Raw genomic sequence first — 25,440 nt, forward strand, 5'->3', positions numbered from 1 at the left:
ATTTTGAAAAGGGGATATGATATCTTAGTTAGACTAAAGAAATGTTACTGTAGGTAGCCTATTTTAAATTGTTGTCACGTCTCAATTAATGAATAGTAAACGTAACACACTTCCCAAACATACTTTAAAATCAGATTATGAACAGAAACAGAGTTTGAAATGTGCATCCAACTCCTTAATTAATCGTCATTAAACATCAGGTATAACATTTTCCCTGACGCCCAAACCAGGGTGCACAAAATACATTTCAGCAGTAAGCTTTACATTTTTTACTTGTTAGCTCTTTTTAATTTACTTTCATTCAGAAGTGCCTTTCAAACAGACATCTGCATATCAAATAAATGCTTCTATCCACTCGATTGTCTAAATGGCACTGAAGCCAAGCATAGACATATCAAACAGTATTCTCACGTGTAATGAGAGTAGCGCTTCTAAAAAATGTCTTCTTCACACACAAGGAATAGAGAGAGAGTCACCACGGTCCCGTGTGGCTCAGTTGGTAGAGCATGGAGCTTGCAACGCCAGGGCTGTGGGTTCGATTCCCACGGGGGGACCAGTACAAAAATCTATGCACTCACTACTGTTACTGCTGTGGATAAGAGTGTCTGCTAAATGACTCATGTAAATGTACCACCAGAGTTCTTAAACACTCTAAAATACTCTCATGAGTAGAACTGAGAATGAGTAGAACTGATATTCCCATTCAAAGCAAGTGCTGTCATGGGTGCACCCAATAACGATTTAGGATAGAAATTGTAATGAAAATATGTTTGGAATTTAGCCTCTCTTGTCTATTTAGAGTGTAACACCACCATACTCTGTCAATTTGTTTGCATAAAGCGACACATTCAATATGAGGCACAAGTCTTAACGCTTTCTGTGTTAACTTTGTGACCGGAAAATGACCATATCCTCATTAACCACTTTTTATGGCTTTTTATGACTCCTTTTCATGGTGCCAATGCACATGAACATTATCTATGAAATTGAGGCAATATAGCAATCGCCTTATATTGCCACTAAGACCCTTTTATCTCTGATAGGGAAACAATTATGGCCTCACTGAAGATAAGTTCATCTTTGGAATTCGGAACATGTTCTGCCTTCAATCTGGGGTGTTGTGGGTATTGATCTGGTGGCATTCTACTAAATGCTTCCTGGGTTGAGCAGTGTGTTGGAATAGGTCAGGTGTTGGAGTGGCCCCGGTAATAATGTATGTATGACTCTGACCCCCAGCGACAGACAGCACAGCACAGCAGACAGACCGACCAGTGTGCCTCAGTGGAGGACCCACTCTGCATGCACCCCTGTATCTCCAGATGTGTGTGTGTGCATCGGCACATGCGGGCTGTTCTACATTCTTCTATGCAATTTAAATTAATTAGGCTATACATTGACTGCGTAGACATAACGGGTCTCTGCATAGACAAATAGTGAGAAGGTCATTCTGAAGATATTGATGTGTCTGTGGAGAGAATGTTGAGGGTTATTTACTCAAGTATCTATGAAAAACAAATGTGGGTATTGAAACCAACAGGGGAAGGATTGCAGCAAGTGTGCTTTAATTGCAAAAAGATACAAAGGGAAAAGTGGGCTGAATTCGAAACTGTTTCTTTCAATGCATTATTAAGACTTTATTTATCCCACAAGGGGCCATAGGTTATCTGCAGCAGCAGAGTATCTCAGGTTGGTGTTCATATTGGACAGGGATGCTGATGAGTAAACTAGATTTGTTTCATAATAAAACACAAAAAAATGTACATTATAGGAGCACGATACTACCATGTATGACATGACAATGATAGTGATTGTAGTTGGCTAAAACACATAAGAGATCCGGGACCAGGCTATGAAACTATGTAAGCTGTCTTCTCTCATCCAAAATCATGGGCATTAATATGGAGTTGGTTCCCCCTTTGCTGCTATAACAGCCTCCACTCTTCTGTGAAGGCTTTCCACTAGATGTTGGAACATTGCTGCAGGGACTTGCTTCAATTCAGCCACAAGCGCATTAGTGAGGTTGGGTACTGATGTTGGGCGATTAGGCCTGGCTCGCAGTCAGCTTTCCAATTCATCCCAAAGGAGTTTGATGGGGTTGAGGTCAGGGATCTGTGCAGGCCAGTCAAGTTCTTCCACACCGATCTCGACAAACCATTACTGTATGGACCTCACTTTGTGCACGGGGGCATTGTCATGCTGAAACAGGAAAGGGCCTTCCCGAAACTGTTGCCACAAAGTTGGAAGCACAGAATCATATAGAATTGCATTGTATGCTGTAGCATTAAGATTTCCCTTCACTGGAACGAAGAGGACTGAACCATGAAAAACAGCGCCAGACCATTTTTCCTCCATCAAACTTTATAGTTGGCACTATGCATTGGGGCAGGTAGCGTTCGCCTGGCATCTGCCAAGCCCAGATTCGTCTGTTGGACTGAGCAAGATTCATCACTTCAGAGAACACGTTTCCACTGCTCCAGAGTCCAATGGCGAAGAGCTTTACACCATTCCAGCCGACACTTGGTATTACTTATGGTGATCTTAGGCTTGTGTGCAGCTGCTCGGCCATGGAAATCAGTTTCATTAAGCTCCCGACGAACAGTTATTGTGCTGACGTTGCTTCCAGAGGCAGTTTGGAATTCGGTAGGGAGTGTGGCAACAGAGGGCAGACTACTTTTACGCGCTACGTGCTTCAGCACTTGGCGGTCCCTTTCTGTGAGCTTGTGTGGCCTACCACTTCGTGGCTGAGCTGTTGCTGCTCAAAAAGACGTTTCCACTTGACAATAACAGATCTTGCAGTTGACCGGGGCATCTCTTGTTGGAAAGGTGGCATACTGGCATAAAGTGGCATACTGGTGGTTGTGGTGTGCAGAAAATAAAAGGAGTCATTTTCCTACATGGCTAAGCTATTTGTGACCGTGTTGTTGAAGGTGGATCTTACCACTGTGCTCCCGACTTATGTCACACTTCAATGAAAACAGTATTGAATGACACTCATCCTCAACTCAACCTCAGATATAGGCTACTACACTAGCTTGTCTTATCCCCCAGTCTTCCAAAGGTGGTGGAACTAGCTAAAGGTTTTACTGGTAAAAGAATTTTAAAAAGTAGGCAACTTTCTCATTCTCTTAGGAGATGGATAGAAGGCTTTGAAAATGACGGAATAATTGCAGGCCACCCTGGTTGCTAGGCAACGAGTCTATGCTGGGCTCCGTTGTGGAACGTTCCGTAGCACACATCTCTCTGTCTCTTGTCCCCTTGTCACAGGTACAATCATCATGTCCAATGGATCGTGGGCTGTAATGCAAAGGTTGTTCAATTAACCTAGAGTCAATTGACGCACCGCTGCGTCAATCTTAGGTAACATAATTGAAAAAATCCCCATCAAAATCTGTCTGTTTAAGCTAGAGATATGTTGTTGTTTTTTTTTGCGTGGGCTGCGTCTCAACCAAGGTGGAAGGTGGCCGAGTTGCAGCTGTGTTTGTCAGACGATGAGACATCCCGAAAGTCGGTCTTCTCATGAAAACGTCTGTAGCGTCCGAACCGTTTGGGCTACAAACTAATGTGACTCCACTGTGGAAAGGGGAGATTCTCCGTTTTGCTCCACAACCCCCACAAGTGTCACTGAACTTGTCTGAAGGAAACAGTATAAACATTTTTATGGAGGTAGTTTTGTGCCTACCATAAAAAATTGGTTTAAATATGTGTAAAGAAAATATACATATATATACAAATATTTCCTGAGCTTTCTTATTGATTGATTAGTGATTTGGAAAGTATTCAGATCCCTTGACATTTCCCACATTTTGTTATGTTACAGCCGTCTTCTAAAATGGATTAAATCGTTTTTTCCCCCTCATCAATCTACACACAATACCCCATAATGACAAAGAAAAAAATGTTTTTTAGACATTTTTGCACATTTATAAAAAAAAACTGAGATGTCACTTTGACATTAGTATTCAAGCAGCGATTGCAGCCTCGGGTCTTCTCGGGTATGATGCTACAAGCTTGGCACATCTGTATTTGGGGAGTTTCTCCCATTCTTCTCTGCAGATCCTCTCAAGCTCTGTCAGGTTGAATGGGGAGCGTCGCTGCACAGCTATTTTTAGGTCTCTTCAGAGATGTTAGATCAGGTTCAAGTCTGGGCTCTGGTTGGGCCACTCAAGGACATTTAGAGCATTGTCTTGGCTGTGTGCTTATGGTTGTTGTCCTGTTGAAAGGTGAACCTTCGCCCCAGTCTGAGGTCCTGGGCACTCTGGAGCAGGTTTTCATCAAGGATCTCTCTGTACTTTGCTCCAGTCGTCTTTCCCTCCAGCCTGACTAGTCTCCAAGTTCCTGCTGCTGAAAAACATCCCCACAGCATGATGCCGCCACCACCTTGCTTCACTGTAGGGATGGAGCCAGGTTCTTCCAGACGTGACGCTTGGCATTCAGACCAAAGACTACAATCTTGGTTTCATCAGACCTGAGACTCTTGTTCCTCATGGTCTGAGAGTCCTTTAGATGCCTTTTGGCAAACTCCAAGCGGGCTGTCATGTGCCTTTTCCTGAGGAGTGGCTTCTGTCTGGCCACTCTACCATAAAGACCTGATTGGTGGAGTGCTGCAGAGATGGTTGTCCTTTTGGAAGTTTCTCCCATCCTAACAGAGGAACTCTGGAGCTCTGTCAGAGTGACCATCGGGTTCTTGGTCACCCCCCTAACCTAGGCCCTTCTCCCCCAATTACTCAGTTTGGTCGTGCAGCCAGCTCTAGGAAGCGTTTTGGTGGTTCCAAACTTCTTCCATTTAAGAATGATGGAGGCCACTGTGTTCTTGGGGACCTTCAATGCTGCAGAAATGTTTTTGTACCCTTCCCCAGATCTGTGCCTCGACACAATCCGCTCTCGGTGTTCTACGGGGAATTCCTTCGACGTCATGCATCCTGTTTGCAGTAGGACACTAAAGTAAAACTGAAAAAAATGTGTTAAAGAAATTAACATTATGTCCTGAATACAAAGTGTTATGCTTGGGGAAAATACAACACAAAAAAAATCACTGAGTACCACTCTTCGTATTTTATAGCATGGTGGTGGCTGCATCATGTTATGGGTATGCTTGTCATCGGCAAGGACTAGGGAGTTTTTTTAGGATAACAAGAAATGGAATAAAGCTAAGCACAGGCAAATTCCTAGAAAACCTGGTTCAGTCTCCTTTCCAACAGACACTTGTATACAAATTCACCTTTTAGCAGGACAATAACCCAAAACACAAGGCCACATATACACTGGAGTTGCTTACCAAGACGACATAGTTAGTGGCCTAGTTACGGTTTTGACTTAAATCGGCTTGAAAATCTATGGCAACACTTGAAAATGGCTGTCTACCAATGATCAACAACCAACTCGACAGAGCTTGAAGAATTATAAAAGGAATAATGTGCAAATATTGTACAATCCAGGAGTGCAAAGCTCTTACAGACTTACCCGTAAATACTCACAGCTGTAATCGTTGCCAAAGATGTTTCTACATAAGTATTCACACCCCTGAGTCAATACTATGTAAATTCAATATTTATGTATTTCACTTTATCATTATGGGATATTGTGTGTGGATGGTTGAGATTTATTTTTGAAATCCTTTTTGAATTCAGGCTGTAACTGTCAGAGCCGTGTGTATAGGTGGCAGGGAAGTCAGGCGCAGGAGAGTTAAACTGAGTGTAATGGAGACTTTTAATAAATGTCCATTTAACAATGCTCCAAACACGAACAATGTACATACGTAAAAAATCAATATGGGTACGGGGACCCGTCGTGCACCTATACATCAATAAACAACAGTTGACATAAAACAATCCCTGACAAAGACATGAGGGGAAACAGAGGGTTAAATACACAAGAGGTAATGGATGGGATTGAAAACAGGTGTGTGGGAAGACAAGACAAAAGCAATGGAAAATGAAAAATGGATCGATGATGGCTAGAAGACCGGTGACGTCGACTGCCGAACACCGCCCGAACAAGGAGAGGCAACGACTTCGGCAGAAGTCGTGACAGTAACACAACATGTGAAATAAGTCAAGGGGCATGAATACTTTCTGAAGGCACTGTATGTGCAGGAAATGTATGCTTTCAGAGAAAATAGTTGGTGACCCCTCTAGAACGGAGAGAGAAAGAAGTAAAATTCTGTGTATGGGTGAAAAGTGGGTCTGTGATTGTAAGACTTCAGTGCCTTCATTGAATGCTGTGGGTCGTGTGTATGATGGAGAGACTTGTAAAGCTGTTCCACTTTAAGAACATATTCAGTACTTTATAACATCAGTCCTCTATAATGCCCTATTGGAGGAACTATATACAGTATAAGGGTATAACAGAGGTATAAATAGGGTATCCACGAGTTCATCTGACTCTGAGGAAGTATATGAAGGGCCAAAATATCCCTTTCAATTGTCTGCAAATATTGTTTTTATTGTGTTGTATTTGTAAATGTTGTACATTTGTATGATTTGTGTTCACGCTGGGCTCCCTTGGAAAAGAGGCCTTGGTCTCAATGGGGTTTCCCTGCTAAAATAAAGGTTAACAAAATGTTCACTGCTTCCAATCATGTCTCATTGACATTGTCTGGACCATGCAAAGTTCCCATTGACCACTGGTAGCTGAGCTAGCGTACATATTGAAAACCAGTACACTACTCGTTCAATCCTACTCCTTGTAGCAAAGTTAGCCAAAACCTGAAGAGAAGGCTCACCTTGTGGTGACCTCACACCTCTTTTTTTTTCCAGCGGTAAATTTTCTCCAGAGCAATCGGAGGTAATTGCAGGAATCGCAGAAAATTGCAGGTAAAACAGTGGTCACATTTGCATAAAAGCTTTCCGATACTCACTGCCAGAGACTATTGACTTTTCTTTTGTCTGTCTCTGTGTGAATGTGCATGCACTGGCCCTTTAGTGTGTGTGCTCACCTTTGAACTACTACTCACCAGAATCCGTGGCACGGCTCACCTGCTTGCCTACACACATGAATGGCTGTAGCATAGCATAGCTATAGCATAGCGTCCTAATGGAGCTAGTGATCTCAGACAGGCAGGTGGGACTCCCTGCCTGCATGTTCAGATCTACTGGTACATACTGAACATAACGTCTAGGATGTTTTGCATTTATTCTATTTATTGTCTGGTGCAAAGAGCTATCATACAAAGAGCAGTTTAACTATGAAATGCATTCTAATAATAGGTGTCTAATATATGGAATATGGCCTAGTTTCAGGAGACTCTGGGTTGAGTTGAGAAATTGGCTACAGCAGATTTGAATTCAAACTGATTTGTTCAATTTAGTCTGACTGGCTGGAGGTAATTGAGTTCATTACTTTCACAGAGCCAGGCCTTCTGGGCTGGTGTCGTGTTAGTTTTTGCAGCCCGACCCTATTTGTGCCTACTTCCTAATTCCACTCCATTATTTCATCCCAGTGCACCAACCAAGACAACAGAACATAACACACCAGGAAACTGGTGTCATTTTTTCTCTCAAACAAAGTACACACACACATTCTGAAGTAACAGGCCTTCAACTAAGAGAGCTTGTTGGAAACAGACTGCGTGTGATGTCAATATTCGGCTGATTCCCAGGTTAGTGGAATCAAGCCTGAGACCTGACTGTGGCAAAGAGTCCACACACGCATGCATAGACACAGACACAGAGGGAGATGGAGTGGCTATGAAGAAGTTGGATGCTAAGGGTCGCTGTCATCCTCATGCTCCATCGCCCGCAGCCAGACTGACCCCTACTTCCCCTCGCCGACACGCCTCAACACACTCACTCACACACATTCTCACTCACTCACTCACTCTCTCTCTCTCTCTCTCTCTGTCCTTCTCTCAACACATATCCAAGCTGCAGGCAAAGGTTAAATCTAGACTTGGTTTCATCTATCGTAATCGCTCCTCTTTCAACCCAGCTGCCAAACTAACCCTGATTCAAATGACCATCCCACCCATGCTAGATTACGGCGTTGTAATTTATAGATAGGCAGGTAAAGGGGCTCTTGAGCAGCTAGAGGTTCTTTACCATTCGGCTATCAGATTTGCCACCAAAGCTCCTTATAGGATGCACCACTTCCCTCTTTACTCCTCTATAAACTGGTCATCTCTCTATACCCGGCGCAAGACCCACTGGTTGATGCTTAACCCTCTTCGGCCTCTCTCCCCCCTATCTGAGATATCTACTGCAACCCTCATCCTCCACATACAACACCCGTTCTGCCAGTCATATTTTGTTAAAGGTCCCCAAAGCACACACATCCCTGGGTCACTCCTCTTTTCAGTTCGCTGCAGCTAGCGGCTAGAACGAGCTGCAGAAAACACTAAAACTGGACAGTTTTATCTCTAAATTCAAAGACTCAATCATGTACACTCTTACTGACACTTGTGACTGCTTCATTTGATGTGTTTTTTGTACAATTTTGTCCTTCGTGCTGTTGTCTTTGCCTAAAAATGTTTGTGCTTCCATGTTGTGCTGCTGCCATGTTGTGTAGCTGTCATGTTGTGTTGTTGTCTTAGTCTATGTAATGCTGTGGTGTCTCTTTTGTCATGATGTGTTTTGTCTAGGGCTGGGCGATATGGCAAAAATATAATATCACAGTATTATTATAATCTTTTGATGGTATAACAGTATTTTATGTTTATGCATTTCCTGCCCTCATTTGAGGTCATTTCCACACTGCCATGTAGGGCTGCACAACAATTTAGGCCTTATTCTTTTTTAAATTTAACCTTTATTTAACTAGGCAAGTCAGTTAAGAACAAATTCCTATTCCTATTGACAATGACGGCCTACCTGGGAACAGTGGGTTAACTGCCTTGTTCAGAACAACAGATTTTTACCTTGTCAGCTCTGGGATTCGATCCAGCAACCTTTCGGTTACTGGCCCAACACTCTACCTACCGCCGCTAAACCAAAATGTTGCAATTGCAATTTGACTTGTGATTTAGAGCAAAACACTTTGGTGAACTGTTGGAATCATGGAAATAGAATGATTATTCTAATTCTATAGTTAGAATATAATAGTGAGCATACAGTGTTTGACATGACAACAAATGAAAATGCCAAGGAGAAGTTATTGTGACACATAGGAACCCAAGTGTTTCATAGGGGACCCTATAATCTTTGGCTACATTGAATGTATTCTCTTAGCTACTTCATGGAGCGTACATATTCTTGCTTCGCATAGTCCTCTTCGATTTAGAAGATACCGCTGCAACAAAAAAAACTGGCAGATTTAGGTCTACACACCATCACTGGTATTATCAGGCTGGAAAGCTAGTTACGTTCTCTGACTCAGTACATTTATTAGCTAGCTAGCAATTAGCATTAGTGGTTAGATGTTTGCAGATGTAAGAAAAACAAATAGTGTAATTATAGAACGCTAGTGGATTTATATTAAGAATAAACGTGAAAACAGCATTGTTGTCATCAACATTGTTGTAAATGCTGCATTGACCATGCAGAGACTGAACGTAAGTGTATTCTGGGCTACAGTCCAAACATTTAAAAGACACAGCCTATCCCATCAGCCCTCATAATTAAGTGGACACTTCTGATGACGTATCATGACATCTGACGAGTATACACTTGCATGGCAAGGGGAGGCCAAGATGGCGGCTTGAACAGATGCTTTTTTACAGAGCTCCGCACCAAACTTCAGAAAGATTGTGAAGAAAACAAGTTTACAGTCATTACTATTACTGTTTTTATTTGTTCAAGATATAAGAACTTTCCTGTGACTGGAATAAGAATTGGATAATTTATTTCGGCATGTCCATGCGAAGTCGTGACAAAGAAAGAAAGGAAGAAGCTAGCCGATCTATTGCTAATCAACAAGAGAGAATTGTGCTTATAGACAACTGCCATAACTACGCTTGCCCTATGGATAATATCATGCTTTCGAATGCTGCTGAATATGACGAATTCCCCTCTTTACCATTTACTCCGTGCAAACCTCCACCCTCCAAAAAACCCAACATGAACTCTGACATCGTGGCTACCCTCTCCTTACTCGTCAACTCCAGGTCTGACGCCATTGAGAAAATGGTAGGCGTGAACACCATGGTTACCGAAGGCTTGAAAAAGACTGTGGAGTTTGCATGTGGTGAAATCACGGATGTGAAAACGAGAGTGGCAAAAGTTGAAAAAAGTGTGGAAAAGGTGGAAAAGAATAACAATGTCTACCATAGACGTCTCACTGATCTGGAACAATACACCAGAAGATGGCACCTGAGACTCTAAGGCGTGCCAGAGGTGGAGAATGAGGATGTGTGAGGAGAGGCTATCCACATCTGCCAAGAAGTTATGCCTGCAGAGAAGAACAAAGTTGGTGATACCATCGACGTTGTGCATCGCCTCGGCAAGAAGCAACAGCAAAACGATTCAAGACCAAGGGGTATCATCATCCGCTTCACTGCCCGATTCTACAGGGATGCTGTCTGGAAAGCTGCTAGGAAGAACGCCTTCCTTCAGAGCCATGGTATGCGTTTCGCTGAGCATCTCAGCCCGGAGGACATAGAAAGAAGGAACAAGTTGTGGCCAACGATCAAGAAAGCACGAAATGAGGGAAAGGCTGCTTACTTCGTCGGAGGACGAGGCTTCATTGTCAGGGTTTGTGTGCAGAGATGTAGCGGAGTCAAGCGCAGGACACAGGTGTTGAGCAAAACAACGGCGTTTACTCAAAATACAAGCAAAAATTCCTCAATGGGAATAAAATAAACACACATGCACCAACGAAAACCACTAACGAAACAAACAATCACGGACAGAACAGAAATGTATGCCAGAGGGTTAAATAGGGAACATGATAGGGGATTTGAAACCAGGTGTGTGTAATACAGACAAAACAAAACGAAACCGAAAAATGGATCGGTGGTGACTAGAAAGCCGGTGACGTCGACCGCCGAACAAGGAGAAGGGCCGACCTCGGCGGAAGTCGTGACATTCATCAACGGTTCAGAAATCCATATTTCTCCCTAGAATCTCACCAGAAGGAATAGATTGATGGTTTCGGCCATGGTATTCTCATTTTCCTTGTATTGATTAATGTTACCTAACACTCATCAGGTGACTTTTTTTCGGAATACTCAGGTACCTCGATTTAATATACTGCTCAAAAAAATAAAGGGAACACTTAAACAACACAATGTAACTCCAAGTCAATCACACTTCTTTGAAATCAAACTGTCCACTTAGGAAGCAACACTGATTGACAATAAATTTCACATGCTGTTGTGCAAATGGAATAGACAAAAGGTGGAAATTATAGGCAATTAGTAAGACACCCCCAAAAAAGGTATGGTTCTGCAGGTGGTGACCACACACCACTTCTCAGTTCCTATGCTTCCTGGCTGATGTTTTGGTCACTTTTGAATGCTGGCGGTGCTCTCACTCTAGTGGTAGCATGAGACGGGTGTCTTACTAATTGCCTATAATTTCCACCTTTTGTCTATTCCATTTGCACAACAGCATGTGAAATTTATTGTCAATCAGTGTTGCTTCCTAAGTGGACAGTTTGATTTCACAGAAGTGTGATTGACTTGGAGTTACATTGTGTTGTTTAAGTGTTCCCTTTATTTTTTTGAGCAGTGTAGTTTGTTCCTGTATGACCAGAAGGCCTATTTTGTTTACAAACTTACGAAGAAGACTGAAAGTTGTATTTATTTTTTATGTATACAGTAACTAAGATACTGCTTTAAAGGGCGTACATGTCTGCTCTGACTTTACACGGTTATTGTTCTATTTAGTTATTAATACTTATTTCAAAAGCTGGATAACATCTAGCTCAGAGTTTATGGAATAAGCTATTTTCACTTTAAGTTGACCTAAATGGTGCAGATCTCGGTTCATTATCGCTTACGTTCACTGCTCCTACGTTTGACTGATCCTACTACAGTTTATACTTTTATATAATCTTTGTTGTTTTGTCTTTGTCTGTAGTTTCTCTTAATGCTAGGGGGTTATGAAACAATGTGAAGAGCAAGGCCTTATTTTTATTTGCTGAACAGATTTCTGCTTTTTTCAAGAGTCTCACTCAATTTCGGCTGTTGCCAACTTCTGGAGGTCACAGTGGGGCAACGATATTTGGCTTTCCCATGGATCTGAACGCTCTGCTGGTGTGACTACAATGAAAAATACCTTTTGGTGGTAATATTCTACACTCGGAATGTGACCCCTTTGCGCACTTTATTTGTCTTGTGATCAGTTACAATGACATTACGCTCATTACTGTAAACTTCTACAGGTACAACACCTAACATGAGAATGATGAGTTGCTTGAATCTATAGAGAAACATATACATCATTGGTTATCTAAATTTCCAAATTTGTTATTATTGATAGGAGGGGACTTTAACATTACTATAGATAATTCAACTGATAGATGGCCCCCAGGTAAGCTAACCAATCAGAATTTGGGTTTAATACTTTTTATGCAAAAGTTTGATCTTACTGATATATGGAGAGAGAGGTTTCCGGCCGACAGATCATTCACTTGGAGTAACAAAACAGCTTCCAGACAATCCAGAATATATTTTTGGCTTATATCCAAATGTATTGATGGTGAGTGTGTTACTACAAATATTTGTACTACTCCCCTCACAGACCACAGGGCCATTTACATTATAATCAAAATATTTACGCCTGATACTAACCTTGGTAGAGCATCCTACTGGAAGCTAAATAGCTCGTTATTAAATAATTATATAGTTACGTTTGAGGTTAAAGCTCTGCTTTCACACTTTTGGGAAAGAGCTTGTGAATAAAAATCTTATTGCAAGAACTGGGAGTTCTTTACATTTGAGGTGTCCAAATACCTTAGAAAATATGGTAGTAATCTTGCTAAGACCAGAAGAGCTGAGGGGGAAAATGTGATCATTAAGATAACTTCCCTTTCTCAGAGGTCCCCAGCAGGCCTCTCGGGGGAGGAGAAGATGGAACTGATTGAGTTACAAAATACACTGGATTTATTAGATCTAGGAAAAAATGAATTGAGGAGAGAGAACAGAATTCATCCTATTTCTTTAGACTTGAGAAGTTCCACTCTACAAATAACACTATCCATAAGTTAAACATTGATGGTGTTATTACAGATGACCAAAAATGTATTGCTAAATACTGTAGCAATTTTTACAGAAAATTGTATAGCTCTATGTACTGTCAGGAATCCACAGATATATGTTTTTTGACTCACTGAATAATGTTCACTCTATCAGTGATATAGAATCTAAACAGTGTGATGAACCCATCAAAGTTGAAGAGATCATAGAGTCGATCAAACATCTAAAGAACAATAAATCACCAGGTGTTATTTTCACAAATTATTTTCTGAACAAGTAGCTCCCTTCCTATTTTAAGTATTTTTAGAGAGTATTAAAACAATGTTCTCCCTCCTACAATAAGTCAGGGGTTAATAACACTGATACCTAAGCCTAAAAAAGAAGTGCTGCTCATCGATAACTGGTGTCCAATTTGTCTTCTTAATAATGTGTGATGGCATTTTCCTGTATTACCAACTGAGGAGAGTTACAAACTACACACCAGTCAGAGTTATACTTAAACTTAATCTTTAATGAGCTTTAAGCTTTATCCTTTGACTTTCAACAATTCACTATCTATAATGAATTTTGAGAGTCACTACAGAAGAATACAAAGATCTTTTATAGCCAAGATACACCCCTCTCAACTTACATGACGAACCACAGATCTTAGGAACAGTTCACAAAGGTTAAGATTTGTATGAAAGATATCTCTAAAACATAGCAGACAGTTACTGCTGTGTCAACAGTTCTCATTGTAAAGATCAGTGTCTGGCCCCCTCCTACTCCAAACTGGAACCCTCTCACCCTGGTACGGTATAGCACAAAAACATTACCTTTACTATCTGGAATGCTCTTTAGGCTTTATTACCCAAAGACATCATAAATCTCCTCTGTCAGTGCTATCTCATAGAGGCCCATCCTCAGTGGAACACACACACACAATAGTCGACAGAATACTCTATTCTGTCGAATAAAGCAACCATTCTAATGCAATACAAAGATTATAATATAATCTTACAAGCACTATAACATAATCTTTCAATTTTCCACGACATATGACTGATAAGTCAAGACATATGTCTGATAAGCCTTACTACTTGCAAAAATAATTAAAGAAGTTCTGGATGCAATCATTGATGAAACACAGTCTGCCTTTATGAGGAACAGACATATTTCTAACAACATCAGACTAGTATTAGACATACTTGACTGCTCAGACCTAACAACCGAGGATAGCTTCATATTATTTTTAGATTTTTATAAAGCATTTGACACAGTAGAACATCAGTTCCTCTTCCACTCCCTTGAGAGACTTGTCTTTGGGGATTGTTTTCTGTAAGTCTATTAAGACTCTCTATACAAATGGTAACAGCTCTATCAAATTGAAATATGGCACCTCACCTAGATTTGAGTTAAAGAGAGGAATTAGGCAAGCTTGTCCTATCTCTGCATACCTGTTTTTATTAATCACCGAACTTCTTACAAATTCTTTAAATAATAGTCCTGTACAAGGTATTTCCATAGCTGGTAAAGAAATTATTATAAGCCACCTGGCTGACGTAACTACACTTTTTCTGAAAGACGCTAACCAAATTCCCATATCGATCAATGTGATACAATCCTTTTCCAAAGCGTCTGGTCTATATCTTAACATTAATAAATGTGAACTCATGGCTGTCAAAGATTGTGTGACACCTTCATATTATGGTATTCCAGTAAAGGAAGAACTTACATATTTAGGCATAACCATTACAAAGGATCAGAAGTCTAGAGGCTTACTAAATTTTAACCCTCTTATTTAAAAAAAACAGAAGACGCTAAATCAATGGCTATAGAGGGACTTATCTTTAAATGGAAGAATCCTAATAACCAAGGCTGAAGATATCTCTAGACTAACATATGATGCTCTATCTTTATATCTCGACGGTAAAATAAGCAAGGAGATAGACCAGATGCTTTTCAACTTTCTGTGGAGAAACCGTACCCATTACATTAGGAAAACTGTTGTAATGAACACTTATGAGAATGGTGGGCTGAATTGTCTGGACTTTACTACCTTAAATAATACTTTTAAGATCAATTGGATAGAACAATCCCTAAGAAGACCCACTTCTATGTGGAATTTTATTCCTCATCATGTCTTCTCTACTTTTGGTGGCCTTAACTTCATGTTGGTTTGCAATTATAATATTGATGAAGTTCCAGTGAAACTTTCTGCTTTTCATCGGCAGGTTTTCTTGTCATGGTCCTTAATTTATAAGCATAATTTTTCTCCACACAGATATTATATATGAAATAATCGGGATATATTGTATAAAAATACTTATTTTGTTTTTAGAATATTGGTTCCGAAATAATATCCTATTGGTGAGCCAACTGGTAAATGCAAGAGGGTCTTTTACTCAGTTATAAAGGAATTCTTATTCTTACCTTTTACAAGGTCCCTGTAACACCTAAAGATTTTGCAATTGTTTTAGATGCCATTCCCTCAGTTGTTGCTTTATTATTCAGGAACGTGTCAAGACCTAACCCTCAGAGCATACCTTCCATTAACCCTGTTGACTCGTCAGTAGGAAAGATTTGTTTCTCTTTTGGTCTATTCAACAACAGAGCGATACGAACCTTGTTTCAGCAGGATGTTGAATCTATCTATACCTCATGTCATGCCTTATTGGAATGGATTTATTGATAATATCTGTTGGGGAAAAGTTTGGATGTTGCCACACACATATCTACTTGTTAACAAAATTAAGGAAGTTTCCTTTAAAATTATTCATAAATATTATCCTGCCGACCACTATATGAAGAAGTTTAAGGAAAACAAACTCAAATTGTTCCTTTTGTAATGACCACCCAGAAACAGTGTTGCTGTAACGTTCGTCTTCCTCCTCGTCTGAGGAGGAGCAAGGATCGGACCAAAGCGCAGCGTGGTTTGAATACATACTATCGTTTATTAAACGAAGACGAAAAAACACTTGAACAAACTACAAAACAATAAACGACGTGAACAGACCTGAACTTGAGAACATATAAAACATGAACGCAGGAACAAACGAACGAAACAGTACCGTGTGGCGAACAAACACAGACACAGCAACAATCACCCACAAACAACCAGTGAAAACAGCCTACCTTAATATGGCTCCCAATCAGAGACAATGACAAACACCTGTCTCTGATTGAGAACCATATTAGGCCAAACGAACAAACCTAAACATAGAAACAAATAACATAGACTGCCCACCCCAACTCACGCCCTGACCATACTAAAAAAATACAAAACAAGGGAAATAAGGTCAGGAACGTGACAGTTGCAACTTTTTTGGCATTGTATTCATGTAAGAAAACTGTTGCAAGACATCAGTAGATGTATAATTGAACACATTTATGAAAATCTTACACTATTGTGGAGAGATGTACTGCTTGGATTCTTTACCTACGATAGAAATAAGCTGAAACATTTTTATGTAATTAATTTCATTATTCTTTTGGCCAAATTTCATATTCACAAATGTAAATTTACAAACAAAACACCACCTTTTCTTACCTTACAAAAATAAATTGAACTGTATTTTAAGACAATTAAATACTCTACTAACAAAAAATCTGTTAGAATAATAAGTGTATGTATGTCCCTTAAGGTCCTTGCATAATGTGATATTGTACCTCCCTAGCCCAATTGTCCTTTGTATATTATTTATATATACGTGTGTTTCCACATGTACTTCCTGTATTGATTTGTTGTTAATAAAAATTTAAAATAAAAATATATTTTTTTAAATACACTTGCATGGCAAGGGGCGAGGGAGGAAGGAATGATTTTTAAATGGACCGCCCATGACCGGAAAGTTGTCACTCGTTCATCCCGCAATGATTGTGTTTTCAGCTACCGGTAGCTTGTGGGTGGTTTATATGCGCTACAGTCAATTATGATTGTATGTCTACTTACATTAAATATATAATTATTAATATATGCCTACTGTACGATAGCTAGCAAATCAATTAGCTAAATAACGTTAGCCTGCCTAGCTGCAAAAAGGCTGCGAAAATGTTTGATTTCTACAATTTCCAAAAGCTAACCAAACAAAAACGTCATTACTTTTACGAGATGTGTTTGTGCCGTCGTGTATTAGTAGCACAATTTCTAACTTATTTACATTCATTTTTACTTACACTTGTATGTTCACTCCATATTGACGTTGAGTTTTTAATTTTTGTCTGACTTTTCTTAGCGGATGTACAATCATCACGAATTGAATTATGGGGCGTTTCAGGCCCCGGAGTGAACATAATTGTACACTCGCCAACTCGATTAAAAATGAGGACTGAGGGGCTTACGTTGCAAACTTCCCTTGCTTGGCTAATCATTTGGACCGCCCTCAAAAATGGTGTTGGGGATTCCCCCAAGGGCATAAGATGAGGGTAAGTGGACAAGGCTTTGTCTTTTATGAGTTTGAACCGCAGCCCTTGTCGAGGAGGAACAACAAATGCGCTCCTTGAGTGACAGGGTGTGTGGCTAGGTCTGTGTGTAAAGCGGCATGGAGGGAGATAGAGTGCGGAGAGAGATGACTGAAGTAGCGAAGTACTCATCGTTTTTGATTGGCTCCTTGGTATATAACGAAGGTTTAGAAAAGGCTGAGCCTCCGCTCAAAGAGAAATGGATGCCCTTCATATGTGTACTGATCAGAGCAATTTTTTTGAGCGTCCTTTAACGTCAACACACAAACACACACATACACACAGCTGAGGTGGGACAGGGCTGGGTCACAGCAGTTCATTCACATCAGTGGATTTGTAAAAAGGTCTTATCAACAGCCTTGTGTGTGTGTGTGTGTGTGTGTGTGTGTGTGTGTGTGTGTGTGTGTGTGTGTGTGTGTGTGTGTGTGTGTGTGTGTGTGTGTGTGTGTGTGTGTGTGTGTGTGGAACTCCTGTCTTATTCATTTCCATTGATCACATCAGTGAGCTGTACCTTGACTTGACGTTTTGATCTAATAATATGACTGGGGCTGAAGGAGGTGAATATGCTGGGCACAGCTAACCACAACACACTAGGACAAAGGCACACACACATATACACACTGTATGCCCGTCAGTTTGAGATTAATATGCCCTGACAGCGCTCAGAGTTCTAAAAAAGAACACACTGACCAAAAAAAGGTGTGTGTGTGTGTTTCCCAGTGGACCTTTCATTCCCTGTGTCTCCCTCCCAGGTCACTTCAAGCCTCTCCCCGCTCTCATTGATGTGAAAATGCTACTACAGACACAGGAATATCAATTAACATATGTATGTGTGTCGATAGGTGGTTTGTGTGTGCGTTTGCGTTCCTGTGTGTTTTATTGTCTTTTGATTCATTCCAGTTCTGTTCTGTCCTGCTGAGCCCTGCTGCAGCCCCACTCACACACCCATCGCGCAGATCAAAGCCACACTGGGCCCTTTATACACATATAATATTTAAATTGGATGAGTTTGTTTATTGTGCTGGCTGGGCTTGGCTTAGCTTAGGCAACAGCTCACTGAGCTGAGGACAGACTGTGTGTCGAGTGAGGCAGGGTAGAGCGACATGGTTGGGTGGTGTAACACCCCCCCTTACAATGTCGTCTTCATCATCACTATCACCATCACCCTCTAAGGCAGCAGGGCTGGTGATTGAATCTGGTATCTAGGATGTAGGCTATTGAAGCACATACAGAAGACGTATAGAAACTAGTCTACAATCATCCCCCCTCCATACGTTCAACCACTAAGGTCACACCGGAGCTCTATTGACAACTTGTCACGATCGTGTTGACGTGAATGAGAGGACCAAGGCGCAACATGATATGAATACATCTTCTTTAATTACAACGACGAAGATGAACACGAAACACTTAAACAACACTAACAAAAACAACAAACGATCGTGAAACTTCAAACGTAAGTGCACACACAAACTACTTACGTCGACATATACAGTATATCACAAAAGTGAGTACACCCCTCACATTTTTGTAAATATTTGAGTATATCTTTTCATGTGACAACACTGAAGAAATGACACTTTGCTACAATGTAAAGTAGTGAGTGTACAGCTTGTATAACAGTGTAAATTTGATGTCCCCTCAAAATAACTCAACACACAGCCATTAATGTCTAAACTGCTGGCAACAAAAGTGAGTACACCCCTAAGTGAAAATGTCCAAATTGGGCCCAATTAGCCATTTTCCCTCCCCGGTGTCATGTGACTCGTTAGTGTTACAAGGTCTCAGGTGTGAATGGGGAGCAGGTGTGTTAAATTTGGTGTCATCGCTCTCACACTCCCTCATACTGACTGGTCACTGGAAGTTCAACATGGCACCTTATGGCAAAGAACTCTCTGAGGATCTGAAAATGTTTTTTGTTGCTCTACATAAAGATGGCCTGGGCTATAAGAAGATTGCCAAGACCCTGAAACTGAGCTGCAGCACGGGGGCCAAGACCATACAGCGGTTTAACTGGACAGGTTCCACTCAGAACAGGCCTCGCCATGGTCGACCAAAGAAGTCGAGTGCACGTGCTCAGCGTCATATCCAGAGGTTGTCTTCGGGAAATAGACGTATGAGTGCTGCCAGCATTGCTGCAGAGGTTGAAGGGGTGGGGGGTCGGCCTGTCAGTGCTCAGACCATACGCCGTACACTGCATCAAATTGGTCTGCATGGCTGTCGTCCCAGAAGGAAGCGTCTTCTAAAGATGATGCACAAGAAAGCCCGCAAACAGTTTGCTGAAGACAAGCAGACTAAGGACATGGATTACTGGAACCATGTCCTGTGGTCTGATGAGACCAAGATAAATTTATTTGGTTCAGATGGTGTCAAGCGTGTGTGGCGGCAACCAGGTGAGGAGTACAAAGACAAGTGTGTCTTGCCTACAGTCAAGCATGGTGGTGGGAGTGTCATGGTCTGGGGCTGCATGAGCGCTGCCGGCACTGGGGAGCTACAGTTCATTGAGGGAACCATGAATGCCAACATGTACTTGACATACTGAAGCAGAGCATGATCCCCTCCCTTCGGAGACTGGGCCGCAGGGCAGTATTCCAACATGATAAAGACCCCAAACACACCTCCAAGACGACCACTGCCTTGCTAATAAAGCTGAGGGTAAAGGTGATGGACTGGCCAAGCATGTCTCCAGACCTAAACCCTATTGAGCATCTGTGGGGCATCCTCAAACGGAAGGTGGAGGAGTGCAAGGTCTCTAACATCCACCAGCTCCGTGATGTCATCATGGAGGAGTGGAAGAGGACTCCAGTGGCAACCTGTGAAGCTCTGGTGAACTCCATGCCCAAGAGGGTTAAGGCAGTGCTGGAAAATGATGGTGGCCACACAAAATATTGACACTTTGGGCCCAATTTGGACATTTTCACTTAGGGGTGTACTCACTTTTGTTGCCAGCGGTTTAGACATTAATGGCTGTGTATTGAGTTATTTTGAGGGGACAGCAAATTTACACTGTTATACAAGCTGTACACTCACTACTTTACATTGTAGCAGAGTGTCATTTCTTCAGTGTTGTCACATGAAAAGATATACTCAAATATTTACAAAAATGTGAGGGGTGTACTCACTTTTGTGATATACTGTACATATACAATGACCCACAAACAGCTAAAGCCTATGGCAGCCTTAAATATGGCTCCCAATTAGAGACAACCGAAATCAGCTGTCTCTAATTGAGAACCCATTCCGGCCACCATAGACTTTCCTAGACAACTACACCCAACATAGACACAGCTAGACACATACACTCAACACAAAACCATAAACTACAACCAACACCCCCTCTACCATATAATACCCCAAAATACACACATACCCCATGTCACACCCTGACCTAACTAAAATAATAAATAAAAAAATAATACTAAGGCCAGGGCGTGACACAACTAGAGAAATGGAATATGAACCTCTAGCATGGCTTGTCAATCACTCACTGGCACAGCTGCAACCCGTCTGAAGCAGTTTATTTAAAAAAAAGCCTAGTTCTCCGCTAATCTGGAAAACCTTGCCTGATTGCTCTAAACCAGTCGTTCCCAAATAGTTTTTATAGTCCGTACTCCTTCAAACATTCAACCTCCAGCTGCATACCCCCTCTAGCACCAGGGTCAGGGCACTCTCTTAAATGTAATTTTTTTCCCATCATTGTAAGCCTGCCACACACGATACATTTATTAAACATAGAATGAGTGTGAGTTTGTCACAACCCGGCTCATGGAAAGTGACAAAGAGCTCTTATGGGACCAAGGCACAAATAATAATATAATAATAATCAATAACTTTGCTCTTTATTTAACCATCTTACATATAAAACCCTATTCGTTCATCGAAAATGGTGAATAACTCACCACAGGTTAATGAGAAGGATGTGCTTGAACAGGTGCACATAACTGTGCAATGTTGGGTTGTATTGGAGAGAGTCTCAGTCTTAAATAATTTTCCACACATAGTATGTGCCTGTATTTAGTTTTCATGCTAGTGAGGGCCAAGAATCCACTCTCACATAGGTACGTGATTGCAAGGTACGTGGTTGATTAAATTATATTTTCACAGAACCGCTTGTTGCAATTTCAATGAGGCTCTCTTGTTCAGATATTGGTAAGTGGACTGGAAGCAGGGCATGAAAGGGATAACGAATCCAGTTGTTTGTGTCATCCGTTTTGGGAAAGTACCTGCGTAATTGCACCCCCAACTCACTCCGGTGCTTCGCTATATCACATTTGACATTGAGTTCATTTGCACACACAAAATCATACAATGATGGAAATACCTGTGTGTTGTCCTTGTTAATGTAGACAGAGAAGAGCTCCAATTTCTTAATCATAGCCTCAATTTTGTCCCGCACGTTGAATATAGTTGCGGAGAGTCCCTGTAATCCTGGATTCAGATCATTCAGGCGAGAAAAAACATCACCCTGATAGGCCAGTTGTGTGAGAAACTCTTCATCATGCAAGCGGTCAGACAAGTGAAAATTATGGTCAGTAAATAAAACTTTACGCTCTTGTCAATACTTTGCCCCTTGATAACCAGCGCACTTCTGTATGTTGTAAAAGCATTGCATGGTCGCTGCCCGTATCATTGCATAGTTCAGAAAATACATGAGAGTTCAGGGGCCTTCCTTTAACAAAGTTAACCATTTTCACTGTAGTATCCAAAACGTCTTTCAAGTTGTCAGGTATTCCCTTGGCAGCAAAAGCCTCTCGGGGGATGCTGCAGTGTACGCAAGTGGCGTGGGGAGCAACTGCTTGCACTCGCGTTACCACTCCACTATGTCTTCCTGTCATGGCTTTTGCGCCATCAGTACAGATACCAACACATCTTGACCACCAAAGTCCATTTGATGTCACAAAGCTGCCCAGAACTTTAAAAATATCCTCTCCTGTTGTCCTGGTTTCCAGTGGTTTGCAGAAGAGGTTGTCTTCCTTAATTGATCCCCCCCAAAATGGAACGGACATATACCAAGAGCTGTGCCAGGCCCGCCACGCCTGTTGACTCATCCAGCTGTAATGCATAGAATTCACTGGCTTGTACGCGAAGCAGTAATTGCTTCAAAACATCCCCTGCCATGTCACTGATGCGTTGTGAAACAGTGTTGTTTGATGAGGTCATTGTCTGTATAGTTATTTGGGGCCTTTTCCCCCAGCATTGTCCCAGCCATATCTGCCGCAGCTGGAAGTATTAAGCCCTCCACAATAGTATGGGGATTGCCTGTCCTAGCTCACCATATAAGACGCTTCTAGCCCCTTCTTATTAATGGCATCTCTTGCTTTTATACATGTCTTACTACTCGAAAGTCATCTTAATTCTCGCTCAAAAAACTCCAGTGGCTTATTTTTCAAATTGGCAATGTTTTGTTTCTAAATGTCTGCCCAAGAGTGACGTTTTCATCGAGTTGTGAGATAGTACTTTTGCACATATAACACACTGTGGCTGAGGAAAGGCACTACTCCCAATATAAGTGAACCCCAAATCAATGTAGTTCTCATCATATTTGCGCCTCTTCGATGGTTCAACGTCCCTGTCTGTTGTTCGGTGCTTTCCCGGGTAAGGGGGCAGTAGCTCTTCGGCTGCATCAGATTCACAACTGTCATTGTCCATACAACAAATGTAGAATTACCCCGGACAATTTGGCCAGCTGCAATCTTATCGGCTTCTAATTAATTTTATCGTCCAAAAGCCTGCAATTACCTGCTAAGGAAAACCTTGGTGTGTGTGTGTGTCCGTGCTTGCATTCCGTGTGTGTGCATCTGCTTGTGTCAGATGCTGCATCAGCCCCTAGCAAAGTGTCAGTCTCTCATCCCCACCCTTGGCTCCCCTTTCGCACTATCAGAGATTTAACCCAGAGAGAGAACGCGCCTCAATCACTTTACTGCCCTGAACCGCCCGGCTAACCACCAAAGCCCCTGTAGCCATGACAACGCTTAGATGGGATCCTTTCGGCTTTTACCCATTGGCTCGTCTCAGTCAGTCATTGTAGAGTGTGGAGGGAGAGGAAGCTGAGATAAGGAAGTACTCAATTCTATGTGTCTGTAAATGCCCACCTTTAAAAAAAAATATTTAACCAGGGAAGTCAGTTAAGAACAAATTCTTATTCACAATGACGGCTTACCGGGGAACAGTGGGTTAACTGGCCTTGTTCAGGGGCAGAACGACAGATTTTTACCTTGTCAGCTCGGGGATTCGATCCAGCAACCTTTCGGTTACTGGCCCAACACTCTAACCACTAGGCTACCTGCTGCCCCCTTTGTGTGAATGCAATAAATATATAATATCCTCTGTTACATTTGAGTGGAGGATGTAGGGGGAAAGTAGAGGGCTGCAATTTATGTTGCTCCCCTTTCTGTAGAGATCTCTTTTTTTCCTCGTTTCTGCAAGTCGATTTGGCCTACCTCTCCCTCTCTGAAGTGTCTCCCCTCTGAGTCTTTATGAAGAGGGAGGATTTCAGCATCGTATTATAAGATTATTGCTCCTGAAAGAGTCCCTGAGCCCCTCTTCCTCTCTCTAGCATTTTCTCTGTCTCCTTTCTCGCTCTCTCTTTCCCCGCTCTCTCTCGCGCTCTCCGTCTCCCACCCGTCTCTCTCCCCCCCCCCCCTCTCTCTGTCTCTTCCCCCCTCTCTCTCTCCCTCTCTCCCTCTCACTCTCTCTTCCTCTCACCCTCTCTAAAGCTTAGCGAGGGTCTACTTCAGCAGAAAGTGTTGTTGTTATCTCATGCTGCGCTTCATAGGCAACTGGGGTACCATAACAAACAGCACAGGACGATGGGATGAAGGGGTCGGAAAACAATGGGCTCACTCCAAAGATGTTAATATTCTTGCAAAGAGGTTTAGACCCAAAAACCAGACACTTACTTTTGCAGCACACAACCTTCTATGACAGCTAGCTAACGTTTGCGATTTAACACAAAACAAACGGAATGTGTCAGCTTGGGTTAACGCTCACAAACGAGCCATTTCCCTTGTTGAACGTACTTCTGGTAAATAGAAGTGTGCTGTCCAAAATATCTCGAGTCCCCGGGTTCTTTAAAGGAAGAGAGTGTTTACCATCTGCCCTTTTTACCGAGTCGCGTTGACCTCTTTCTTCCTGGGATCAATACCTATTACAATGAATGTCTCATTAAATAACATGGGGAACATATCTCAGGCAGAACCCAGGACACACTCTGGAAGTAATTCATTTAGCAGGAAGCTTTCTGAAAATGTTGCTTAGTAACCAGCCAACTGAGGCTGGTTCATTTTAAAGCTTTTTAATGAGCGTTAGCTATCATCTTTGCTAGTCGTCATAGCCTCTGTTATGTGGCTGGTATGATTGGGGTTTAGATTCCTTGCTAATTGACACAGTCAGTAATGATGTATTCACCTCCACATTGTGTAATTCCCTTATTGTTGACACTAATGGATTACTGATGATGATGATCATGGTGGTGATGAAGACAATTGAGATGATGATTGTGATGCTTCTTGAAACCCTTGCCAACACCCCTTCTTCAGGCCATACTTGGACCATTCCAAGTCCTCCTAAATCTAATAACATTGGGACAGAGCTTGTAATGTAACACCAGGTTTCTCCTTGTGATGGACAGAACCTCCACCCACCTTCCATCACCTCTGATCCCAGGATCAGGCCCTTTCCCCTGGGCTCGACGTCTCTAAAGGCCCCACTGCCAAGCTGTCGCATGAAAGCAGCTTACTCTAGGCTTGGTGGTTGTCAAAGCTGGGGAAATGAATACAGTGTGGTTCCTGCTCGCCGTTAGCAGATCGGAAAAGAGAGGTTTAAAGACACGCTCCTCTAAAACTCTGTTTTTCCACCCTCTATCAGCCGTTAACAAAGACCCGAATGAAAACATTGAACGTTGTATTTTACAAATGTGAATCGATCACAGC

The 25,440-nt window shown here is 41.8% G+C and overlaps 1 protein-coding gene across 1 annotated transcript in view; it reads left to right on the forward strand.

The window, feature by feature from the left end:
* Positions 1-25,440, forward strand: part of oxct1a (3-oxoacid CoA transferase 1a) — a 119,968-nt gene that overhangs the window by 41,488 nt on the left and 53,040 nt on the right. The window lies entirely within an intron of this gene.

This window comes from Salvelinus fontinalis, chromosome 4 (genome assembly GCF_029448725.1).
Source record: "Salvelinus fontinalis isolate EN_2023a chromosome 4, ASM2944872v1, whole genome shotgun sequence".
Lineage (NCBI taxonomy): Eukaryota > Metazoa > Chordata > Actinopteri > Salmoniformes > Salmonidae > Salvelinus > Salvelinus fontinalis.